The 26,985-nt window shown below is 38.5% G+C and overlaps 1 protein-coding gene across 1 annotated transcript in view; it reads left to right on the top strand.

Moving 5' to 3' along the window:
• The first annotated feature begins 18,896 nt into the window (after nucleotides 1-18,896).
• The window catches only part of st6gal2a (ST6 beta-galactosamide alpha-2,6-sialyltranferase 2a), a 52,025-nt gene continuing 43,936 nt past the window's right edge, over nucleotides 18,897-26,985 (top strand). The window contains exon 1 of the mRNA XM_028023877.1: nucleotides 18,897-19,117. The gene's annotated coding sequence lies outside the window, so the exon portion shown is untranslated. The remainder of the gene's footprint in view (nucleotides 19,118-26,985) is intronic.

Below are 26,985 nucleotides of genomic sequence, written 5' to 3'. Positions count from 1 at the left end.
CAGTTTGCCATCGCCGTGCGGTGAGCCTGTGGGAGTGGAGCTGCCATTTCCTGGGAAGTGACAGGTACAGTGTGAAGAGATCTCAGGCAAGCCTCCTGAGGTCAGCTGGGAAAACAGCAGCACAGATTAATTTAGCAGCTGCAAGTGACAGCGAATGTTGCAGCCCAAACACCCTGCGGATTAGCTGTGACGGAAAAAAATAGATGTCACAGGATAAGTTCGGCTTTATATAATGTTTAATCAGAATGGTATGCTAAGAAGACATGGATTTGAAAAGCAGCTCAAAAAGTATTTATAGCAATATTTTTAAAAAAATAAATCTGCAGAAATTCCACAGGTTGTGAAAATAAAATAAATTAAGTCAGAGTAATTCTTTAGTTATGGTTGCCCTCAGGGGGGGGGGGGGGGGGGGGGGGGGGGGGGGGTCCCCCTGTTCAAAAAGGGGGACCGGAGGGTGTGCTCCAATTATAGAGGGGTCACACTCTTAAGCCTCCCTGGCAAGGTCTATTCAGGGGTCCTGGAGAGGAGGGTCCGTCGGATAGTCGAACCTCGGATTCAGGAAGAGCAGTGTGGTTTTCGTCCTGGTCGTGGAACACTGGACCAGCTCTACACCCTCAGCAGGGTCCTGGAGGGTGCATGGGAGTTCGCCCAACCAGTCTACATGTGTTTTGTGGACTTGGAGAAGGCGTTCGACCGTGTCCCTCGGGGAGCCCTGTGGGGGGTTCTCCGGGAGTATGGGGTACCGGGCCCTTTGATACGGGCTGTCAGGTCCCTGTATGACCGGTGTCAGAGTCTGGTCCGCATTGCCGGCAGTAAGTCGGGCTCGTTTCCGGTGAGAGTTGGACTCCGCCAGGGCTGCCCTTTGTCACCGATTCTGTTCATCACTTTCATGGACAGAATTTCTAGGCGCAGCCAAGGTATTGAGGGGATCCGATTTGGTGGCCTCAGGATCTCATCTCTGCTTTTCGCAGACGATGTGGTCCTTTTGGCTTCATCAGATCGTGATCTGCAGCTCTCGCTGGATCGGTTCGCAGCCGAGTGTGAAGCGGCCGGGATGGGGATCAGTGCCTCCAAATCCGAGGCCATGGTCTTGAGCCGGAAAAGGGTAGAGTGCCTTCTCCGGGTCAGGGGGGGTGTCCTGCCCCAAGTGGAGGAGTTTAAGTATCTCGGGATCTTGTTCACGAATGGGGGAAGAAGGGAGCGGGAGATCGACAGGCGGATTGGCGCAGCGTCTGCTGTCAAGCGGGCGCTGTACCGGTCCGTCGTGGTGAAGAGAGAGCTGAGCCAAAAAGCGAAGCTCTCGATTTACCGGTCGATCTACGTTCCCACCCTCATCTATGGTCATGAGCTTTGGGTCATGACCGAAAGAACGAGATCGCGGATACAAGCGGCCGAAATGGGTTTTCTCCGTAGGGTGGCTGGGCTCTCCCTTAGAGATAGGGTGAGAAGCTCAGTCATCCGGGAGGGACTCAGAGTAGAGCCGCTGCTCCTTCACATCGAGAGGAGCCAGTTGAGGTGGCTTGGGCATCTGGTCAGGATGCCTCCTGGACGCCTCCCTGGTGAGGTGTTCCGGGCACGTCCCACCGGGAGGAGGCCCCGGGGAAGACCCAGGACACGCTGGAGGGACTATGTCTCTCGGCTGGCCTGGGAACGCCTCGGGATTCCCCCGGAGGAGCTGGAAGAAGTGGCTGGGGAGAGGGAAGTCTGGGCCTCCCTTCTGAAGCTGCTACCCCCGCGACCCGACCTCGGATAAGCGGAAGAAGATGGATGGATGGATGGATGGATGGTTGCCCTCTTAAGCTAATGAGTGTAAAAAAAGAATTTTTAATTTTTCGGAAAAATTTATTTACAGGTATATTTTTTCCCACAATTTCACAATATGTAAACCGAAAAAGACCACAAGGATTTCTTTAATGTGTGATATGGAATATTGGCAATTAAAGAACAAAAGAGACCAAAACAATACAGAAAATCACATCTTCTAACTATAAAATGCACAAATCTTAAACTTTCATTGCAATTTCTCTCGGTTAGATTTCTTTCTGTTTCATTCTGTCAGAAACACTCGGTTTATCGGTGTTAGAGAGAAAAATTCATAAGTAGTCAAGGCTGAAAAACTAATGTGCTTTTAGCAGCTCTGTCAAGTGCTAAGATGTTAAGTTTGTGTTATCTCTGTTCATATTTTCACAGCTATTCATTAGGAATAGTACAGACAAATGCCATCCTTCCTTTGTTGAGATATTGCAATCTTAAGAAACGAGAGTGGGTTCTAAGTCCTGTTTCTTATTTTTCCTGTAACAATTTCTGCTCTCACAGCCGATCCCTCGTCGGCTGATTCAGTTTCAAAAGTGACAGAAGAAGTCAAGGTGTGTGCAGAAATCAAGGTCCACAACTGAGAAACCGGCGTCTCTAACTAGCGTCCTGCCTTCTTCTAAGGACAAAGTTTTAAAAAAAGAAACAGATTCAACTTCTGTTATTCACACAGCTTTGTTTCCTGCATTAACTTAGATTGCATTTATCTCTGTAATTCAGGAGGTCATGTCATTTATAAAAAGTTAGTAAAACTTCAAAAGAATGTGGGAGTGATTCAGAGGCATTTCCCAATTTCCCCAGAGTCAGACTGATGATCTAATTTACCAGTCATGTTGCTTACTGAAACATCTCATCTGAAGATGATCTGGCTGACATCACAGAGACATGATCACATTTATTCCCGAAGACGGCTCTAATTTTTAGCACACCTTGTAGAGCTACACTCCTTTAAGCAACATTTCTGATATAAAAGCAGTTTTGTCAGAAACTGCTGATTTCATGTGAACTCCTACAATTATGGTACATTCCCTATTTTTGATTTCTCAACATATTTCTGCATGTTTGTTTCTCCAAGAAAACACTGTAGGATAAAACGATGTCCAAATAAAAATGGGGGAGGGGGTGAATTTTGAAATGTATTGTGCACAATTACAATTTCTCAAATTTATCAGGCTAAGGTAAATGCTACAGTACAAAAATCACAAGACAACAGATCTTTGTTTTCCCCATGAACAATTGACTATGTAACAACAAAAAATAACTTTAGTGCTTAAAAGACGTTCCGCTTTGCTGAAAATTCATGTATAGGTTATTGTGTTGCTCATATGGAAAAAGAAAAGTAAGTATGGGAAAATGTTGTTTTTAGATTTGTTTCACCTGTTTCACTGTAACCTTGATAAACATGTCCAATATGATCACATGCTTCTGTCAGTCCCTTCGTCTATCCATCTGCCTGCATTTAAAATTGCATATTTCAGTCTATCTAATTTTTCCATCTGTGAATGGCTTCCTATATTTGTCCACCCATCAAACTAGCCATTCGTCCATCAATTGATCGTCAACATCAACGCGGTCAACCATCCATCCAGTTATTCAGGAATCAGTTCATCCATGCGCAACGATTCGTCAATCCCTTTATTCATCAGTCGTCTGTCATCCTTGTTGTTCATCCATCACTCTGTCCATCCTACCACTAGAGGGCCAATCCATACAGCACTCAATTGTTCTTTTTCCATAACCCAAGGTTATGGGAAAACTTTAGGTCTGGGTATTCAACTTCAGACCTCGAGCCCTGGTGTCCTGCAACTTTTAGACTATCTACTTTAACACACCTGGATCAAATAATCAGGTCATCAGCAGGACTCTGGAGAGCTTGACTGCTCAGTGGGGAGATAATTCAGCCTAGAAGCTGCAGGACGCCAGAGCTTATTCCTAGCCTAAACTATACCGGAAATGTATCATGAACTGTTTAATTCTAGTTGAAAAAAGATTTAAAGATTCATCCCAAAATTACGTAGTTATGAAAAGGAGGATGTGTTGGACCTCTTTCCACATTTGTGTCTGTCAGACTTTTCTGAATCCTCTATGTTAACATTTGTTTTTATCTTTTGAACCCATCTGGTTGAGTTCGATGTTAGGAGTTTGATCTCAGTTTCTGATGCTGAAAACTTAAGGTTTGTGTGGTTGAGGTGTTCTTTTGTGAAGTTAAAATTGTTTTATTATTTCTCTGAACAATTTTAATTCTTTTACTCATTTATCCACATTAGTTTTGTTCAGCCTGTTAGAGTATGAAGGCTAGAGAGTCTCTGCAGAACCAGTTAGATAGGTTTCCTGTTGACCTCTCCCTGCAGCATTTGCAGCAGGCTGACAGTGACAATGCCTCACCATACATACCACAGCAATGCGCCAGTATGTTAACAGAAAAGAATAGATAGTTTAAATAGATATAGTGTGATGGAATAAGCCCTGAGTCTTAACAAGTTTCTTTATGGAATATTACCAGCTCAGAGTTTTAAGAAATTGATGACTTTTAAGACATTCTGGTCTGACAATGTTCTTGTTATGCAAAATTGTTCCATTAGCAAACCTGATTTTTTGGAAACTCACATATTTGAACAAGAAGATGTTTATCATCCAAGGAGTCAACTGATCCTCCAGTGTGGTTACGTGGCTTGTATATTGTTCAACTGAAACTGGAGTGACTACATTGTGTAACATGAGTTCTATACACTGGGGGGGCTTGCTGCTCCAAATCAGAACTCAGAGCAGATTGCTGTTGTGTTTGTTCTCCGTCTGCGGACGAAATAAAGCTTTGCTCTTTGCCATTTCAATCAATCAAATTTCAATCAAATTTTATTTGTATAGCACATTTCAGCAGCAAGGCATTTCATATCAGACACAGAAACACAATGCAACATAGAATCAACAATCAAAACACGACATTAAGTCAGGTTCCATCAATAAATTTGTAATTGATTACGTTTCAAATACAATCCAATTTGCCAGAGTCTCAGCCTGATCTGTTATTACACAGATTTTTGTCCACACTTTCATGGCTTACTGCTTAAATATATTTCTGGGTTGTAGAATTTATATAATATTACAATTAAAATAGTTGGAAGTATTTTGTAATTAAATAAAAACAACGTTCGCCCTCTCAACTTTAACCATTTACATACCAAGCCATTATCATTAATAATGTGGCTGCAGCATCTCCAGGTCGTCTTCTCTCTCTTTTTTCACTGCCTGTGATGTGTTATAAATAGTACTGCAGAGAGGCTCCATCTAACTTTGTCTTTACTTTTAAAACCCATCTTTTGCTCATATCGCTGCACCTAATTATAGTCCTCCACTCAAAAGGGAACTCTACATAGCAAATAGTTGGATAGCATGCTCAAAGTGAAATTTAGTCCTTTCGTCTGCTCAAATGTAACATTTGTAGTGCTTCTCTTACGGCCTGTTCCTAACATCTTTTACATGTATTTTAAACATCTTTTTGCAAAAATATCAGACTGTATCTCTTTATCGTTAGTATTCTCAGAAATGGTCAACTTTTTGTTGTCAATCTGGGAAGAAAACCATGTCGATTTTATCAAAAATTGGAAATCCCAAGACAATATCAGTCAACAGAGAACGTGAACATTGGATGTGATTAAACTCGTAAGGAGGAAAAATAATAGTGACGTTCTAACGTTCAGAATGCTGATCGGCATCCCACCACAAAGCTCTACCCCAAAGGCTGAAGGATTTTCTCTGGGAGTAAATTTCTTTCTTTTTACCGTAGTAGATGCAGTGCAACTGGAGGAGGACAAAGAATAGCTCCCAAAAAAACGACGTTTGTTCCTGGAAAAGTTTCCTAGTGCGAAAATGTGCCTAGTGAAACATCCTGACTGTTTTCTCAATTCAACAAAAAGCTGCTGATGTCCTACAGGTTGAAAAAAATCAGAGGGTATTGCCATGCCTGTTGAAGAGCACCCTGGAGCTTTTACTTATTTTATATGTAGACATCATGCAGAGATATCAAGTAGTCTGCTCCTGCAATGATTCAGACTCTTTTTAGGTCAGCGAGTTCATCGAATGTTTCAAAGGGCTGGAGGGAGTCAGGAGAAAAGCAGATGTTTGCTGCTTTCACAGCATCCCCATTAACCAGAATTCCTCCCGTGTGCAACAGAAAACACAAAGGAGAAGGAAGAGATTTTCTCTTTTTACATTTTTTTTGGTCATTCTGATTTTTATTTCATAGTCATTAGACAACAACAAAGAAACAAAAGACAGTAGCATATTTTTTGTTCAAACACAGAATATGCACATTTTATAAATATCTATAGCCCTATACATTGTGATTAAATACCAGAATAATCTCAAGTGAGTACTTTCAACCTCGAGTAGCTTCTATACGCCAAGCCAAATAAAAAAAATAAAAAAAATCTAATTTTGTTAATCCTGACAGGTTTGTAAAAGCAATAAGAGGGGTAAAACATTCAAGTGGGTGAATATTTTTTCTAGGCACTGTACAGAGTGAGATTTGAGCTTAGCTGATTTCAGACATGTCACAAATCTTACTTTGAATGAAATGTCATCCAAAGAAAATCTTTTATTCACTGTTTGTTCTCTCTGGAATAATTCATGCACAGTAAGTGTCAATTTTGTGGGTTTTGCATCTATCTTTCAGATGTCATTGTGGCTTTCAAGGAGTCTATTTTTGCTCGCTGCTGTTTTTATGCTTTCTGAAACAACATAAAGACGCGCCCAATGAAAAGCTCCATTTTGTATTTTGCTATTATAACTCACTTATTTGCGACAGACTTCCCCCAAAACAATTTCACAACTCATAAAGAGACTGCAGAGCTCCTCCCTGCAACAACAGTAAGCAGGAGGTGAAGTGTTGCATAAGTGGCGCCAAAGGTATAGTACTGAATCACTGAACAGGAGGCGCATGAGACATTAATAATACAAAACATCACATTTCCTAAAGTCCCCCCTGTCTGGAGAAGACTTTATTAATTTACTAGTTCTGAGAAGAAGATCTGTACTGCTTAAATTATTCCCATACCTCACATATGCAACATTCATACAGCCCCACCCTCACAACCCCAACTCTTGAACAGATTATCAATTTCAAAATTAAAACTAATAGAACACCTTTCAGCTGTTGACTGAAGATGTAGGTGCCTTTATTTGCAACTTATTAATAATTGTGAGGGAGTCAGTGAGTTACGTTATTTCCCAGAGGCTTTATTTCACAACAGTCTATCACACTTTGTCGTGCAGCATGCAATGACAGATGGAAGCTTCTAACAACAGACCAGGCAAAGGTTTGATGTTTTTCTTTGTGAATGTGGTATAATTTTGACATTCAAACTTAATAAATGACAAGAATTTAAGTTATTTCCACACCAACTGACCAGTTTACTGACCAGAATACTCTTACTTGTTATCAAGAAAAAATAAAAATCCCAACAGAAAATAAAGTTTCTAATTGATCAACACTGAACCATCTGCATTGCAGCACCATAAATTTGCAGTAAATAAAAACAACTCTGGTTTTCTAGTGGTGAAACGTAAATTTTATTAGCCTCCCCTACCATGCTGCACGCTGTCTGCAGAGGAACGCTATGCATGGACCCCTTGTTTGTCACATTTACATTTTTTCAAGTGTATTTATTGATCTGACTGTAGACATGCAACAGCTTAAGCAAGTCTCTTAGTTACTGAGAGGTTTTGGGTCCCAGAGAGATGACTGATGTGCTACAATAAAGGCGAAGATAAAGTAGAGAAATGGAAATGTTTGAAAATCAAGCTGTCAACTGTGCCAGGCTAGGTAACTTTTTAAATGACACCCTTTTATTGTACTTTACACCTGTTCCTCTGTGTACACCGTACAACAGAGTAGACACAAAGATCTGATTGTTATAGTAGCAATGTCTGTAGTAGTTCTGACACCACATATAACACCACTTATATGTGGTGCTATGCTCTGCTCCAAGCTTTCAGCCAACATGAGATGCTAGAAGGAACACTAAATTCATAGTTGACACTGTATCATCACATTTGTCTGTGATGATATGCAATGCAGTCTGCATAAACCGTTTAGAACGAGCATGTGGTGACCCAAAGTAACAAGAAAACCTTTGGTCATGTAGCTCTATAGAAGAAGCTTAATACTCAAATTCAGGGTGAAGAAAACCAAACCTGAGTTGGTAAAAAGGGCTCAGCAATCACAGAATTTTAAATCATTAATAAGTGTTTCTATTGGAGGAAGTGATGTATTTAGAGGAATTATGTAGCATATAAACAATAATACCACAATAAACACACCACTGAAAGAGAACATGATAGAAATAAATGTAGCTGATGAACAATAATAAATCTTGATTGTTTTTCTTACGGTTTTGCATTTTGATATGAAGTTCAGTTAGCACGCTGACGTGTTAAAAATATATAATTACTTTTCCCTCTGTCTACTTCTCTGTCTCACACACACTAACACTTCAGCCCTCGTGGCGCATGTAGTTTTATTGAAAACAATTATTTCCTCATTTGAGATATTATCCCTACAAAATGTAATCTAAATAATGGCTGGGTTTTTCTTAATTTCTCAACATGTAATTTTGCTCCTGCAATAAAATACTAATTAATCTTTCAGTCATCTTTCAACACATTTTTCAAGAAATACCAATGGATCTTGAGGGTGCTGTAAATCAAATTAAAACTGTCCCAAAATCTCAATTCCATCTGGTAAAGTTGGAGATTTGTCAACAGCTTAGACTTTAAACTGCAGCATTATTGTCTCATAGAGTGAAGCAGTGGAAGCTGCTTATTTCTGCTCCTAAACATGAGAATATTTCAGTGTCAGCTTCCAGTTAATGTTAACTAGGCTGGCCACTGAGTACAACAATAAACAAATACTAGAAATTAAATAGGAAATGTGAACATGATGCTACTCCCAAATCTAAGTTAACTTGGAAGGATAGCAAAAGCATGTACAGATATTTTTAAAGGAAAACATTTTTGCTTATTTCTTCTTTAGTAGTGGAAACTAACATGGTGGCCACAGCAATGAGGTCCAGAAATAGCCCAAAAAGTCATCTGTTTACATCTAGTTTCCATCTGCTTGTATTGCTGACAATAGTTAGTCTGTGCAGTAGTCACTTTAGCTAGCAAATACTAACTGGTTTTCTGACCTCCAATCAGAACACAATCATTCAGGTGTGCCATCAATTCCAGATCCAAGTTTTGCCTTTTGAAACAAACTAAATCTCTGAGATTTATGCTATATTCCATTTATGATTGATGTGTTTGTTATGTCTATGGAAGCATTGCAGCAGAAAGATGCTTTTGGTGGTAAATATTTATAAGCGAAAATTATTGTTGGTTTTTCCCATACCTATCAAGACTTTGCAACACAGTTTGCAAAATCATATTTTTTAGTATCGAATAAAATACTGTCTGTGATTTGCATCGTGCGCATGCATTTTCATATGTGCTAATATGTTTGTTTTATGCAGAACACATGTCCTCAAGTCAAATTCACCACCTGGCAACCACACTCATTTTGTCATGTGCAGACTTGACAGCAGGGATTTTATTAGACCTTTTTTGTTGCCTGAAGTCATTTCTCACAATTATCTGTTTACAAACTGTCAAAATAAGAGTTAACCTCCTGTTGTTTTTCATCATGCCATGTACTGACTGATGTGTTGTGTGTAAAAGCTGATAACAAACATGAGGGTCTTCACTCATCCTTCTGTCAAGAAACATGAAATCAAATATCTGCGTTCTGCTGATCTGAATGAGCCCATTAAGGCTCCCAGAATTTGCTTACGCACATCACTCCCTAATGGGTCAAGCTTGTGTGGCACAGAGAGACAGAAGCCGTGAAATGACCGGGATACGGAAGGCTTGAAACACCCGAGCAACATCAGTGGATCTCCATGGAAACCGTCACGCTCTCGCGGGTTCCTAATGCCCACAATTAACTGAAAGCAGCAACAAAGTGGGCCGATGAGAGAGCGGGCCAGATGTTCAGGTATGAATTTAGCAGTGGCAGAGAGCATTTTGTCTGCACTCTGATTCATCTAGATCACAGTTATGAGTCTCGGTGATGATTACGCTGAAAAGATTAGAGCTGGAGGCACAGGCAAAAAGCCTGGAGTACATGCTCCAGGCTTTTTGTGGGAATGTAAGTCCTCAACTTACATTGAGGCATCATAGCCTGCAAAAGAAGCAATAGGCAAAAAAAGACTCATTTGGAGAGGCATCTTACCTTGTTTAATGCTTTAAATCTGTAAAGTTAAAATAAGCAAAAAATACCAAAATATATGCACCTTCATGGCTAATGGCATTTTGTACATTCATTTTCTAATATATTTATACCAGACAGACTTTGGGGGGGATTTTCTGTGATAAATCGACATAATTTGTAAAAAGCAAAAATCTGAAATGTCCAGTGTTACTCTCATATCCCCAAATAAAATCCAGTGCAACAAATTGCACTTCCTTCTTAATAAATAGAGCCCACTATCACGTGAAATATAAAGAGTATGGCAAAACAATTCATGGCGGTCCACCTAAACTTACAAGATAGGAAAGAAGACCATTAATCAGAAAAGTAGCCAATAATGCCTTGGGAACTATAGAGGAGCAGCACAGTTCCACTAATCAGGTGGGAGAATCAGTCACCAGGACTGATTCTCCCTGGTGACTGATATATTTTGGGGTTTGTTATGAACCCCAAAATATTATCTTTATGTGGGAGTAGAAGCAGAAAGTCATTGTTATTTTGTATCATCTGTGTCATCATTAGCCTTTTCAGATGAGGACAAAATTAAGATTTTTGGACATCTGTGGTGGAAAGTACCTTAAATGTTGAAAACGTTGCAGCATCATGTGATGGAGTTGATTTTCATCAATAGAAGAAAGGAAGCTTGAGACAGCTGATGGGAAAATGGATGGGGCTACATTCAGGGCAATCCAAAGACTGGGACAGGTGTTCACCTTCCAACAGGAAAAAAGCCATACACATATAGCAAGAGCAAATGTAGACTTGCTTAGACTAAAGCTTGCAAAGAAAATGGACAAAAATATCACAAAAAATAAGAAGACACAGCATGCAAATGCAGTGTGCATTTTTCAGATTATTATTTGTAAAAGTATCCTTTTTCTTTAATTTTGCAATACCTACTACCGTGTTAATGTCATAAAATCCCAGTAATACATTTACATCTGAGGTTGAAACAGGAATGTTCAATGGGTATGAATACTTTTACAAGGCCCTGTACATAAAATATCAAATGAGAAGGATGATGACTCTGCTCCTGTCCAAAAAACAGCAAGAAACCATTTTTATGCAAAGAAACCAGCATACTCCTTCACACACTCTCTCCTTCAATTCCTTCTTAGCTCTGCACTACAAAGGCCGCAGTATAATGAAGTGTAGCTGACTGACGGGCACCTGGAGGGAGATGATAAGCACCTGAGTCAGGTGTTCAACAAAGAGCTGCCGACCTGCTCGGGGGCGGCTGAGTATGACAGTAGGAGACATTTTAGAAAGAGGGTCTTAACATATTGCTCGGGGCCAGAAACACATTTCCCTTAGCCCCCCTTTCCGATCTCCATTTTTCAGTCACGGGCTCTGAGCACACCATCGAGTTCATGTGAGTCATCTGCCTTCGAACGCTCCGGTTATTGAGCTTCACTTTAAAAAGAACAGCTTGTGCGCAAAGCAGCCAGTGGCCTGTGGTTATTTCAAGGCAACATTGGAAGTGTCTGTTTTAACTTCCTAATCCATATGAATGCATTTCAGAGTTTTTTTTTTATGTTTGTGGTTGTTTATTGAGAATATTTAGCTTTCCAGTTTCCGTCCTCTGCTCTCTGAAAAATTGTCCTGGCGTCCCTGGAGCGGTTCAGGGGAAAGATTCTAGAGCAAACACCAAGCTTGCTCCACCAGCTGATCTTACAGTTCACAGGCAGCTAGTGAGGCCCTTTTGTGCTGTGATTTATTATTCATTGCCACATTTAGCCGTGCAGCAGTAATTGCAGTATGCAGGCAGAGCGCCTGCATCCGATGAGGCACAAATGAATGAATAAATCTAGATTTTGGAACCATTTGAACGTTTGACATTTACTGATGAGGCAATTAAGGGAGCAACACACAAACACACACTCTGCATTGCACCAGGGTCAACCAACAAAGCAATACCTTTATAGCTGTTGCACAGTCTCTCTGCTATGCTGAAAGCAGATAAGGCATTTTCTGCAAAATTTCAGCAGGACTATGTGCTTTTACACTCTTGTTTTTTCCGTAACCATAATTGATACGGTGCAAAAAACGCAATCAAAAACAGAACCAGCAAAAACACATCAAGAGGGAGCCGAATGCCACCTAAATGAGGTCAAAGTATTTATCCTAAAGAGAAACTGTACAGGGGTGCTCTCCACACTTATAGGGACCCCCTGATGCAGATGTGAAAAAACATAACATACACAAACTACTTATTGCAGTATGTATGATCTCAAACTACAACATTTTTAAAAAATGCATTGCTTAATTGAAAAAGAAATTATAACATATACCAGCCACTGATGTGATTTTAGAGGTCATATTCAAAGAAAAATGGTTTTACACCAATCTTATTGGTACTTCAGCTGTCAATATTTTGTACAACTCCCTTTTGCCAACAGGATAGCACTTAATCTTTTCCTGTAGCATTTCGCTCTGGTGCCTTCCTAATAAATCATTTCTGTATTAATTCAACTGTAAGTCTGTTTGCCATAATATAGAAAAGCTGCACAATCAAAGACCCAAAATTCTGTTTTCGGTTCTGAATATAATTTGTCACCATCTAGCCATGCATTTGAAATACTTCTAGGAACGACACTGCACAGGTTTCCTATTGGATTTACGAAGTCTGGGGACTGAGATGGCAATTGAAGAAGATTGATTTTGCTTCTGCTGAACCCCGCGTGTTAACATAAATGCCAGTAAACTAGATCAAATTGATTTGAATAAAGTGAAAGTTTTGAAGTGAGGTTCTGTAAAGCTATGACCATTTAGAATTTCCTTGTCTGTTGTAGAAATATGCCACAGTGCTATAACTTTGTTGAAATGCACACTGATCCTCAGAGTAGTGAAAGGATGGCAACTATAGTCTTATGGTTGCAAAAATAGAAAATGTTTGAGATTTTATTTTATTTAAACAGGTTGGTTCCATGAGATGAGATATCTATTATTCAAGAGAGACCTGACCAAGAAAGAAGTAGCATAATTGACATGATGCTGTCATACAGAAATCAAATAAACCTCCTACAGTGTTAAGATGGCAGAGATAGTGAAAGTCAATGTGTTGTGTATACATATATTTATACAGGCAGTATAAATATCTATCTATATCCATACCAGAAGGTGGCGGTAATGCTAATTAATGTCAACAAGAAGAATACAAACTCAATGTGTTACACATTGTTTGAGTAATTTTTGCCTTATCAGCTTTTATCAGCAAACACTGAGGCAAAGATGAAAATGAAAGAACATTTTCCAACTTGTCCTACATCAGGTCTGTAAACAAAATCAATGTTAAAGGCCACGTCTTTCTCAGCCACAGGAAGAATGGTGGGTACAAAGACTCATTGGACATGAGTGAGAATGCTGTGTAAGACACATTTTACATGTTCAAAACAGGTGATTAATGACTTAAACAATACTTAAACAAAAAAAAATCTGCTTTTAGGTAAATTCTTAAAAATAAAAATTAGCACAAAAAGGTGCTTAAATGCAAATACTGCAGTTACTGCAGCACATGTTTTAATGCTGCCATACAGCTACCATTAGAATTTACACACATGAAATCAAGAATCACTACCTTTACTTATTGATCTTTAATTTGACTATCAATAAGCGTTGTTATGACAAAAAAATGGCATGTTTACTACTAGTTAACTTCTTGTAGATGAACATGTGGTCGTTGATTCATCTGGACATGAGGTCGACTGCAGGTCTTAATCAGTCTCTTGCGTTATTCCAGACTCCGTTTGGGTTTGGGAAATATATTAAATCGTTTCCCGCCCTCTAAACACTCTGGGTGACGGCATGTTCCCCACTGACAACGTTGGACCATGTTTTCCTATTCCTCAAAATCTCTTTGACCAAAGCGCATTAGCAATGATGACCCCCGGCAACATTGTCAGGGATTCAGTTCCTCCAGATAAGGGGCGTGTACTTTGGGACAAATAGTGACCGGCGATCGGTCAGTTGCTGACAAACCCGCTAGAATGATTGACAGACAGTGTCACGTCCATTGATTGGGAAAGCAATGGCCAGGCTAATGTGAGAAAGGTTTGAAGTTGAAGCTTTTATTGTATGTTATTCCAGGCTTCCAATCATAGAGCTGAGATTGTAATTTCTATATTTCTTTAGAAAAGAAAGATAAGAAGGCGTGATACCCAGATGTGTTTATAAATAAACATGCAAATGTCTGAGCCATTGTGAATACAATGTAGTGGAAAAAAAAATGTTCAAGGAGGATTTTTATGGCTTTATTATTCTGAAGGTCATGTCATCTTTATTTTAATGCTTACGAACTTTCACAGAATGATCTTGTCTAACACACTGAAAGTTGCCCCAGAAATGTTGTTTTTTGTTTAGCACCTGCAAAGACAACAGTCTGCCTCCCATTGTCTTTTCTTATGTTCTCTCCTTGGATAAAACAGACATGTTTGGTACTCAGAGCTTTCTATCTGTCAAGACAGTTCAAGAGTGTAACTTTGTGTCTCTCATATCATGCACAGGATTATTAATAAATCTGACTGAGTGATTTTCATGTTATCATAAGAATTTTTAACACATTGAATCTGTGTTAAAAATCTGATAACCTGGAGCAACATCCGAGCCTCTTAAGGACAAAAAGTACTGAAATGTTGCCATTGACCCTGCACGGAATCCAAGCAGCTTGAGTCAGAAATGATTTTTGGAATCGTGTCATCTTCCGGTGTTGGTTCATTCATGAGCCTGCAGGCTGCATGAATGTAGTAAGTTTTTTAAGAAGCACTATCATCAGAATGTTGTAAAATCCCTGGGATTTTTCTACACAAATAAGTCTTGCTTTTCCTTTTGTGTGGAAAAGAAATTGGTGGAAACAACCTTTGTGTCTATTATTGTCTATGGTGATGTATTGCACTTCATCCTTTTAGCTTCTTGCCTTGCTAGAATCTCTGAATACTGCCCCAAGCATAGGCGTAAATGCCCCGGTGGTCGGGTGTCCGGACCCCCCTAATCTTGGAAAAGTCTAGAATTGCCCCCCTCTCCAAAAAAAAAATCATTGAAGAAACATTTGCATTTAAATAATATCAATATGAACAGGCAAAAGAAACAAAGAACGAAATAAATCTGCCATTTATCTCAGAAAAAAAAAATTAGGTTTCCCCCTACCATTGTTAGAACAATGGTTCAGTCCAAAGTGCAGAAGGAGCAACAGCAGCGCTGAAAGGTACAGGCTCGGCAGAGCCGCTGAAGTGATGAGTTACCTGTGGCTCTGCAGCACTTTGTGCTGTACTTTGCAGCACAAAGTAAATACTAGTAATGGGTAAATGAGGCGTCATGAAGCATTTCGACCCACAGCTAAACTGTATTGATGCTGTGTCGATACTGTGTCACTGAATACTGACACCTGCTGGACATTAAAAATCCCTACAGGCAACGCAGTTGACAGACTGATTTGATGACTTAGTCTACAGATTTAAGTCATTTTATTTTATTATATATTATATATTGTATTATGTCATATCTTCAGTTAAATTCTAAATATATTTGATATTCTTAGATACAGTCAATAAATAATGTGAACATGTACCATCAAGTGAAAATTTAAGTGAACGTGTTTGGAATCAGGATGCTTGTGAACTAGTTTTTTTCCCCCACAAATTTTCATTGAAAAATATACATTTTCCCAACATTTAGAAATTTTGTTTGTTATGCTTTTTTGACACAACTTCTCCTGCTGTAGAAAAAAATGAAGTAAACAATACATTTATATGAGATAATTTATAAAAACCTGAGTTTATCCTAGGTGTATTTGGGACTTCATTCTGATGCCTGGCCCTATCATGCCTCAGCATCGAGGAGGTGGATTTGTTTAAATAAGACAGTTCTGTTTTTGTTTTTTTGTTTTTTTCTTTTGTTGTTTTTTCTTTTTTTTTTTAAAGAAATATATTATGTACTTTGTGTCGTTTACACTGTCGGTGAAAGGTTTGTCTGAAATAAACTAAACTAAACTAAACTAAAACTGTCAAACATATGCAACACTTAACCTGCAGAACATAATATGAAAGTAAACTAAGAGTCAATTTCAGCTGAATTTGGATTCAGATAGATCAAGTATACACTGAAAAGAACCGGATGAAACTACAACGAAGTGACAACCAATACCTTATTTTCTGATGTAGATCAAAATGGTCCCAAACTACGAAACCTTTCCTTTGCCTTGAGGCTCCATAGTTGACGCTGTACAGTAAAAGATCAAGAATTATTTTGGCAAATGCATCGCGTTGACAGATTTGCGTCCTTATAAACACAGTTTGGCTTCGGTGTCATTTCCAAACAGTTCCTGTATCGGTCACGTGCCTCGCTGAAAGTAATACGCGCACCGACACGGGGTTTTGTTTATGGGCTTGACGCATGCGCCGACGCATCGGTGTTGCTGGACCCATCACTACCAGTAAGTAAATACTTAAAGCAAAAGACACGTAAACCTTTTATTGAGTTTCACTGCTCAATAAGAAGAAACACATTAACAATAAAGATCAGATTGCAGTTTGTTGTTTCATTACCTTGGCTCAGTTATGATAAGCTGCCTCATTTGCAAAACTGCTACACTGCTTTCATAGACTTAAGCTTTTTTTGTCGAAGGTAGCAAACATCTCATACATATTTAACACTTTAAGTTTTAATTAGAAGAGCTTGAAACGGGAGGGAGAGGCTGAGCAAGTGGACCCAGGGAGCCGAGAACAGAAGAGAGAACAGATAGAAATAAAGAAAGCCGTGCTTTTATTTCTCACTATCTTCAATGTAGAGCCTTTAAAACCACAAAATAAAATCTGAATATTTTTCTATATAAACCCGGTGCTTTAAATGTTACGTTTAAGTTATGATACTCCCCAGATATTCATTTCTATCTACCTGTTGGTTCTCTGTCACCCAGCACATGACAAAACTAAAAAAAGTTTAAAAATAAAGCAACTTAACAAGTTATAATTTAAATTACCCATAACTTGTATCAGAAGCCATTTCAATAGATAAATGTTTATGAGGAATTTTATTAAGAGGAGTTATTCATTAAAGATTTTTTATTTAGAACCTTACATTTTTGTAAAGGTGTAGCAGAGATTGGATCAGTGAGTCTGAACAAAACTCATAAAGAAGCAACATTTGAATTTTAGTTTTATTTCTCAATAGGTTGCTTACTGAGAAAAACACATGTTTGATATGCATTACTAGTCATTTTTGGTCCTGCAGCTTAAATGTGGTTTAAAAACTTTCTAAACCACATTTTACGTTACATTTCACTGTAACTTTGCCAACCCCTCCCAAAATTGGTCTGAAGAAATGTTCCTGTTTATGGTCCCCCCCAATAATGAGATGGGATTTACGCCCTTGGCCCCAAGGTCTCGTTGCTGGTTCTTTGGGTTCTCCAGATAGTCCCTTAAAAGTATCATAAAAGCAAGTCTTGGAGTCTCTTAGATAGAAAACAAAACTTTTACATTGAATTTTCTTGCATGCTAAAGAGCACGGTAGGAAAGGTGCAGCACTTTGTATGTTCAACAATCTGTTTGCTCTACAGACGAAAGAATGGTGCTGACGTTTGCCAATTAAGTTAGGATAATATTTGACAAAGCGATTGGTTATGAGCAAGACAAATCTCCTGGGAAATAAATCCCACGTCACGATCCTGTGTAATGAGGATGTTTACATAAAGACAACTCTCAGTACATTAGAATATTATCAAACATTTAATTAATTTCAGTAATTCAATTCAAAATGAGAAACTACTATAGCTCAATTACACACAAAGTGATATTGTTCAACCATTTATTTCTGTACATTTTTACATTTATGACTTAAAGCTAATAAAAACCCAAATATACTTGCCCACACTGTATCTGCTTTAATGATCATTGTATCACTGTGCTTGACTGAACAAACCTGGTCTGACCAAAGCCCCAAAGGAGACCCACTGTCTATTAACAAGACCTAGATGAGAGATAACACAACCAGTTATGCATGTGAGCAGCAGGAAACTATGAGAGCAATCTGGGCCTGCTAAACACCTCAGCCGAGTCACACACTGATATCCTCAATGCTACACTGCATTGTTCAATAATTCATATGAAATAAATTTTGAAGAAATTACTTATGATGCATACTTCACAATATAAGGACATGCTGTCAAATAGATCCAACAAGTGAAATCAGTAGTTTATAAGCTTCAGCTTGCTTGTGAAACTTTGCCCGTAACACTTTTTTCTTCCACCTAACTTTCATTGCTATGGTTGCATTGCAATCGTGACGCTTTGTTGCCTTATGGTTGGCGATGTTAAATGTTTGCCTTCCCACGGAAGTGTACACGACATAATATAACACAGACTTCAAACTTTCAGAACTGACTTTTGAGCTAGAAGTGAAAATCATTAAAATGATTGACAGAAAAGTACCACTCGTAAAATTTAATCACGGAAATAAATAATGTCTCAGGATATTGAGGTGCGATTAAATTTGCTCAACAAATTGTTTATGTTTTAATGTGACATATTTCAATTATGCTAAAACAATATTAGCTAAAAATATATATATTCTGTGAGCAAAACAAACCAGAAGGAATCTGGTTTGAACCAGAAGGAATTTCAAATCTGAAATATTTGCCAGCTTCCATCATTTTTTTTTTTTTTTTGCATTTGCAGGGTGACAGATATTTTACTGACCATCCTTTTTTTTTAAAAAAATGTTTTCTTTCCTTCCCTCCCCTTCATACGAAGCTACCTCGGTGCTTGGCAGGAAACAAAAATGTCTCTCTCTGGCTCCGCCTCTTTAAGAAAAAATCGGATATGGATGCGAGAGAGAGAAAAAGGACAGCAACAATGTGACAGACAACACAGCCGCTCGGCTCGGAGTTGTAGTGGATATCAGCTCAGTGAACGGAGGGAGGGCAGAGGCGAGCCAAGCCGAGCCGCATGCTCGCTGTGCAACAAGGCGTACGGGAGCGGAATAATGAGGCGGCGGCCAGCAGAATCCAGACAGCAACGAGGCGGCGTTTAGGTGAGGCTTTGTTCGCTCTCCTTTCGGTTTCCGTGCAGATCTGCATGTTCAGATATGTTTTTTGGTGCTCCGGAGCGCTTTGTTTGTTCCGGGACTCGGAACAACATCCACAGACGATGTGCATGCTCGATGTTCGGCTGATGACAAATAAACACCACCGCCGGATCGGGTTTTCAAATGATTTTGATGCAGAAAACGCGTTTTTTGCCTTCCGTACTTCGCTGGATCTCCTTATTCGGAATCACGGCGGTTGATTTAAGCGCTTTTGGCTCATTGAGACAAATGGCTTAGTCAAAGGAAGGCGTTATTGACAAAAGCAGGACAGTTCACTGTTTTCCAGTTAGTGGCTGCCGCTACTCTGTACGACGACAATGAATCATTATGGGGTTTTCTGCTGGAGAAAGTGACTTCATTCATAGCCCATAATGAAATCAGGCCTGCCTGAATACTTCTGTGGAACTTAAGGAGAAGCTGATTGTTGCCCCCTTGATGCAGCATGACGAACCCCAGTTGCAATGTTGTCAGAACTGTGAAACGAAATTGTGCAGTCTCATCTTATGTGTTCGTTCGGACTGTAAGCTGCATGGGCAGGTTGTTTTTGTGCACGTTTTCTTCCATTTAATCAGGAACAAAAACATCGAGTGGTTACTTTGCTTATTTTTACACACACACACCTATACATATATATACACACATATATATACATTAATTTTTTTTTTACCTCTATAATATTCAAAATACTCTGAAATGCCAGATTATTGTTATTTTCTTGTCTAAAATGAGAGAGGAGCAGGAGTTTAAATCTGTATATTTTTTTCTAAAATGTCACCCTCCACTACTTCCACCTTTGTTATCAAAGTTGATTGGTAATATCACGGCCCTTATATGGTGAAACTGATTGTTTCCAACATCAGACTCACAGTGTGATTTTAGAAAAGTGCAACAAAAAGCATTCTTACTTAATTGCCATTGCCTAAACTCATCATGGATTTTGATACTTAATTTTATTTTATTTTACTGATTGTTGCTGATATATAGAGTGGACCTTTGCCTTTTTGCAGAATCATATTGGCAGATTTTTCAGTGGAACACAATTCCAAATTTTCTCATACAGCTTTTCTAAAATATTCCAAAGAAAATGTGGGAAGCCAAAATAATTATGAGGTGGCATTTACAAAGCAGTCAATCCAGGAGCACCATTAATTTTTCTTGGCTCTGGTTGGGTTTAACCCAAAGAGCAGACCGTAGATGTTAGTCGGCCTAGTAGTAAAATTTGTCACAATAAGAAATTTTGCAAGATGCTAAATTGTCCCAGTAATTATTTTGTTAATGTTGTTGTATTGAAGCCATTTTCAAGTAATATAATGATAATGGGATAATAATTCAAGTTCATTCTCTCAAGACTAATAAACTTTAATTTTAAAAAGAACACTTTAAACATTTTAAATGTACAAAATAAAACACAGCTGTCCAAAACAATGAACAAAATGGAAATAAAAACCACTTACAAACCATAAATGAAATGGATTATGATGTCTCTGCAAGCAAAATTGCTCTTCAAAAAATAATCATCAGAATGAAAATTAGCGAGCTCATCTTAATTTATCACGCGATTAAATGCTTAATTGCTTGTTACGGCAAGCTTAGATGCTAGCTCCACTTAGATGTGGCAGTGCCAAGGTGGTTTCTCCTGTGCGTATTAAAGCATATTGAGGTATATTTCTTGTTTGAACCATTAAAATGTGCAGCTATAAGCACGCATAGATTTCTGTCCGATGTGTGGCCCGGTAAACTGACCCCAGTGCTCTTCACTTCTTGCCCATTGAATATAAACACCAGCCGTCTGTAGCTCTGCTATTATCAGAAAAACATGAAAAAACTCACTGTCTCATCGTCAAATACAGGAGACTTTGTGGTTTCCTGTATTTGACAGGTCTGTTTTCCAGTGCTGAGAAACAGACCTGTGAGGCGTTAACATGTCTACCTCTGTAATATTCTCTATTGAAATAGATTAATTCTCATAATAAATGCTAATCTTCTGCATTATGGGGTAATTTCCTTAAGTCTGCGGGTTGACGTGTGAAATGTCTGTGTGTAGCTGATGGTCGTTGGGACGCCTTCAGTTTAGAAACTCAACCAGGTTCTTTTAGCTAACTCTGCTGTTCAGAATGGGGATGTTAGAACAGGAAGTGCAAAATCATAAACTTCTTGCACTTCAAAGAAATTGAATGCTTTTACACAACATTGTTTGTGCATTAAACAATGGTCTTATTCATGGCCTCACCTGACTTTCCATATTGAGGCGATCTGCACTGCAAGTACTCGTACGCACATCACCCAAAGGCTCTTCAAACATACCAAAATATTCATTTTATGCCTGGCATAGAACTGTCTAATTATTCCTGGTTGCTGTCTGGTATCTGTTTGTCTCTGCAGCTGGATACTTATTGTCTGAAATGAGATGCTCTCCCTCTGTGTCTGCAAATCGAAGACAGCAGAGTACAGGTGTGCAGGATAGCTGTTCTCTGCGTACACACCGACAACAATGGAGCTTCATCCTGCAGCTCCAAACCGCATTAAAGCAAACACCCTATTCTCTTGTTTCTTCTTTTTCTCGGTGCATGCTCGTTTCTGTTTATTCACGATTAAAACAATCCCTTTAACTAATTTTGGTCTTAGTTTTGGAGGCTTGTGATGCGCACTGCGAAGAGAGAAGATTATTTTTGCTTTGAGAGCGGCAGAAAAGAGAGACAATTGACAACTTTCATGTGTGCAGTGTTTTAGAGTAGATGGAGAAAAAGAGAGTTCCATCTAAGACTACCAGCTAAAAATATTTCTGTAACAACGAACAGATGCCTTTTCTTCTTGTTTGAAAAGCTGAAGCAGAGCTCATCAAGGTTGTGTATTTTACAGAGTTTCCATAAATCAACAAGCTATGCAAAGAGCATTCTACATTTATCAGGCCCTGCTAAAGTCACTAAAATAAATTGACCTTTAATCGCTGAGCTGTAATCTCACACTGAAAATATATTTGAAAAAAGTCTAAAAATCTGACCTTTGAGGACATTTCAGTTAGGAAAGAAATTTGATGTTAATAATTTGTAAAAAAACAAAAACACAATTCCTGTTAAAATGACTTTAACTGTATTTTTTTTGTGTTTCGTAGTTTGTTATTCACAGTGTCTTGAAATCTTTTTATTTGGAAGATTGTTTTTAATTTTGTAGAATTTCTTTCATTTTAACCAAACATTTTTTTTTCTCCAAAAATCAAAAGTAGCTTTAATTTATTTACAAGTTGGAAGCTGGATCAGTTTTTCCTTTTCTATTAAAACGATTTGTAATGGTGGTGAGTCTGATCTGTAATCTGTGACTTCCTTTATTCTATTCCTGGGACATAAATGTGCTATCACTAAAGGACTCATTTCTCTTATTCACTCTTGCAAATGCGAGAGAAAAGGCCAATAAAGTAAGGAAGGTGCATGTTGACCTTTTTATAAGTCAGAAAATGGCTGCAGCAAAACAGCTACGGTTTGTCTAAGCATGCACATTACCGCAATAAGGGCCATAACTAAAACGTTTAACACATAAACAACTGGACATGAGTTTATTTTGCCAACATACACATTGAGGAGGTCAAAAAATCTCAATGTTTCATGTTAAATTATTTAAAAGTAGTAAAAGGGAATTCATTTAAAACATTTTTATCAGAGCTTCAATAAATGGTGGTTAAAATGTCATCCTGAGCAGAAAGTTTTAAGGCATTGGATCCTTCTTGAGCACTTACTTCAGTTTTCCTGTTCACTCTTGACTGCATTTTTGAATGTACATAGAAATGGGCATAGATTTAAAGTTGTTTTCTAAAAACCCCACATCTATGTCAAGTATTAATAAACTTGCTGCCATGTGACTTACGACAAAAGCTGAAACATCTGTCATTGGGTTAATCTTTGCAGGTTGAGATTTTTTGCTCCAGCTGCTTCACAGCAATAAGGAATCTAAAAAAGCTGATGAAATTATCACTCACATCGTCCATGTGAGTGATAAAGACCCAGTAATAGGGCTACTCCTCTCATTAGCATCAGATGAGATGAACTGATTCATGCAGAAGAGTGAGCGAGGAAGAGATTTCTTTTTCTGAAGTTACTGTTCTTCTGGGTTTGATAGTGTTCCCCCACCAGACAATCCCCCCAACTAGAACAAATCCAAGTTAGTAATTTGTTTACACCTACAAAGTGCGAAGTGGACTTCTTGAAAACTGTAGAGAAAAATAGCGGTGGTAGAAATCAACAAAAAGTCAGTGTTGTATTTTTCCTATGTCTGACACTCTGTGTATTTTTCCACGTTTGATTTTATTACATCATGATCCAAATTATTATGCAAGTGATATTTTCTCAGATTTTCTTAAATGGTCAATGCAAATGATGGTCAGTATAATTTTCAAGTCATGAACTATTACAGTATATATCAAATTTTACTGAACAAAACTCCAAAGGTTCTCAATAGGTTTGAGGTCAGAGGTCAGAGGAGGATGGTGACCACACCATGAGTTTCTCCCGTTTTATGCCCATAGCAGCCAATGACAGTGGTATTCCTTGCAGCATGAGATGGTGCATTGTCATGCATGAAGATGATTTTGCTACTGAAGATATGGCTCTTCTTTTTGAACCATGAAAGAAAGTGATCAGTCAGAAAGTCCATATACTTTGCTGAGGTCATTTTCACACTTCATGGACTCTGAAGGGTTCGACCAATGATTCTCTCCCCATGATTTCAGCCCAAAGCATGACTCCACCACCTCCTTGCTGACGTCACAGCCGTGTTGGGACGTGGTGGCCATCCACCACCAATCCACTACTGCGTCCATCTGGACCATCCAGAGTTGCACAGCAGTTATCAGTGAACAAGTCTGTTTGAAAATTAATCTTCATGTACGGCTGGGCCCACTGCGACCGTTTCTGCTTGTGAGCTCTGGTTACGGGGCCAAATAGCAGGTTCATGCACCGCAAGCCTCTGGAGGATCCTCCACCTTGAGGTTCCAGAGACACCAGCAGCTTCAATTAACTGTTTGCTGCTTTGTAAGGACATTTTAACAGCTGCTCTCTTAATCCGATGAATTTGTCTAACAGAAACCTTCCTCATTATGCCTTTATCTGTACAAACCCATCTTTGTTCTGAATCGGCCACAAATCTCTTCCCAGTACGACGATAACTGTTAGAATAATTATCTAAGTTCATTTACTTGTGAGTTTATTTGAAAGGTTATGTTTTCATATTATTATTTTGTGTGTAGTTTAGTTGACTTCTTTTCTTCTGTGAAATACTATTAACCATTTGTAGGATGTTTGCCTGGAGGCTAGAGACTTTGACATTCCTGTGGTATCAGCTTCCATCTGTAATTGATTAGTTGTGGTCAGTTGCATGCCCTTGTAAGGGCATGTCCACAGGCGGTGCCAGAATGTAAAGACGGTTGGTCAATTCTCTGTGTGAAGAAGCCCAACCTCCTTTTTCTATACAATAAAGAGAAATGCAGAGAAAGATCTAGCAGAGTTGATCCAAGACAGTGTTTTACAGCGATTTGTCGCGTCTCGGATCTTCCCTCATTTTCTGCAGAAAAGACAATTGCCTTGGTCTGAATCTTTGCTAGATAGGAATTAAAATAAACCTATCAATAACGCTTCAGTTTTTGTTAAATATCTAATGTTTCCATACCTTGTCATACGGCACTACACTATCTGATGATTTTTGTCAGCAGAGGTCCTTTCTCTTTCCCATATTGCTTGAAACCTGTGGCCTGCTTAATAATGTGGAACATCCTTTTTAAGTAGATTTTCTATAATTGAACTCACCAGACAAACTAATGAACCCAGCTCTCTGAAATTAATTATAGTGATTCAAAGAGCCCTGACACACAATACCATCTATAAATTTAATAGCACAACAAAAAATGTAATCTTTGACACTTAAATCCAATTTGCATAATAATTTGGAACACGATGTATATCAACAATAAATGCTGTATTCACATTTTAAAACATGACTGAAAAAAAATATTTTTTGACCTCTGATCAGCAAATTTACTGTCTAATAATTTCAACCTTAATTGTTAAGATGATTCTGGCTGATTTGAATGCAGCAGAACTCACTCACCTGTGCTCTTTCACATGCACCAAAATCTACATTCAAGTCATCATTTTAAGCATTTGTATAACTCTATTAATATGCTATTTTTTCCTCAACAGTAAATACAACTGTTTAATCATAGTCTCTGAATTAGTTTTTCTGTTTTTTGTTTTATAGTACCATCATGAGAGTGCGATATTTCTGTTCAAGGTTACCATTCTGTCAGAATCTCATAAAGGCTCACTCCTAGTGGGAATAAAGGGAATCTGAAAATGTTTTTACTCCTGAAGGTTTTGTTGGCCTTTACAGCAGGAAGGCCACCATTTGTCACAGTTTGATAAACTTTGCTTCACCGTATCCTCTCTGTTTTGCTTCTTTTATTTTGTGACCAAAAGTTCCACGAGTAGCTCTGTATTATTATTCCATCCATTTTCTTACACCCTTGTCCCTACCGGGGTCAGGAAAGGTGCCGGCGTCTATCTCCAGCGAACGTTTCTGGCGAGAGGAGAGTGGTACACCCTGGACAAGTTGCCAGTCTGTCGCAGCCGTATTCTTATTCTTATTTCTTTTTCTTTAAAAATAAATTCCATCAGACTTGAATAATAAGGACAGCGTATTATTCTACATTACGACTACTGTGCTGGGCAATCTGTTAATGTGGCACCAAGCCATTCATCCTGTTATTATGAATAGGTTGTGTACATACAACAAGGAATATTGCTCTTGCAGTTTCATAATGAAAAGCTCATTGTGACATCATGCCCACACATTCGGTAGCCATTAGATTAATCTAAATCGGCGCATGTCGGGGGGGAAAAAGGCTTATTTTTGTGCTTTTTGTCTGTTCAGCCGCAATAACACTATTCGTTTATTAAATTTCACACTCTGCAAGATCCTCCGGATTAAATTTGGGTCTTTGATTTGTGTCAGTCTGAGATATTCCTAGATTGGTTTATGTAAAAATCAGTGTCAGAGAACCATCTTCTTCCATTCAGTAATTTGTTTGGGAAATAAAGCATCGTGATAAAATACCAGAAAGAATTTGGTTTGTTTTAATTCAAACAAAACATGACTTCAAACGATCATTTAATCATACGAGTGTAGTTTCTGTTGTCAGCATCAGCTTCTTTTTTTTTCTTCTTTCGCTTATAAAATACTTCACGTACATTTCTAAATTATGGAGCAATACATCTTTAAATCAATCAATCAATCAAATGTTGGATATTTGGATAGCACATTTCAGCAACAAGGCATTTCAAAGTGCTTTACATCATAAAAACATGAAAACACAAAGTCATGCATCATAGAATCAACAATCAAAACATTACATTAAGTCAAGTGCCATCATTAAATTCTTAATTGATTATGTTTCAAATACAACTCTAAACAGGTGGGTTTTTAGTCTAGATTTAAAGGCACTCAGTGTTTCAGCAGTTTTGCAGTTTTCTGGAAGCTTGTTCTAGATTTGTGGTGCATAGAAGCTGAATGCTGCTTCTCGTTTGGTTCTGGCTCTGGGAAAGCATAACCAGAAGACCTGAGGGGTCTGGAAGTTTGATAAAAGTTTGATCTTTAATATATTGTGGTGCTAAGCCGTTCAGTGATTTATAAACTAGCAACAGTATTTTAAAGTTTATTCTCTGAGAAACAGGGAGCCAGTGTAGGAACATTAAAACTGGTGTGGTGTGCTCTAACTTTCTGGTTTTAGTGAGAAAATTTTTCCTGCGTTTGTTTTGTTTGGGCACAGCACT

Source organism: Xiphophorus couchianus, chromosome 7, assembly GCF_001444195.1.
Source record: "Xiphophorus couchianus chromosome 7, X_couchianus-1.0, whole genome shotgun sequence".
Taxonomy (NCBI): Eukaryota; Metazoa; Chordata; class Actinopteri; order Cyprinodontiformes; family Poeciliidae; genus Xiphophorus; species Xiphophorus couchianus.
This window is presented reverse-complemented; position numbering and strand designations above follow the sequence as displayed.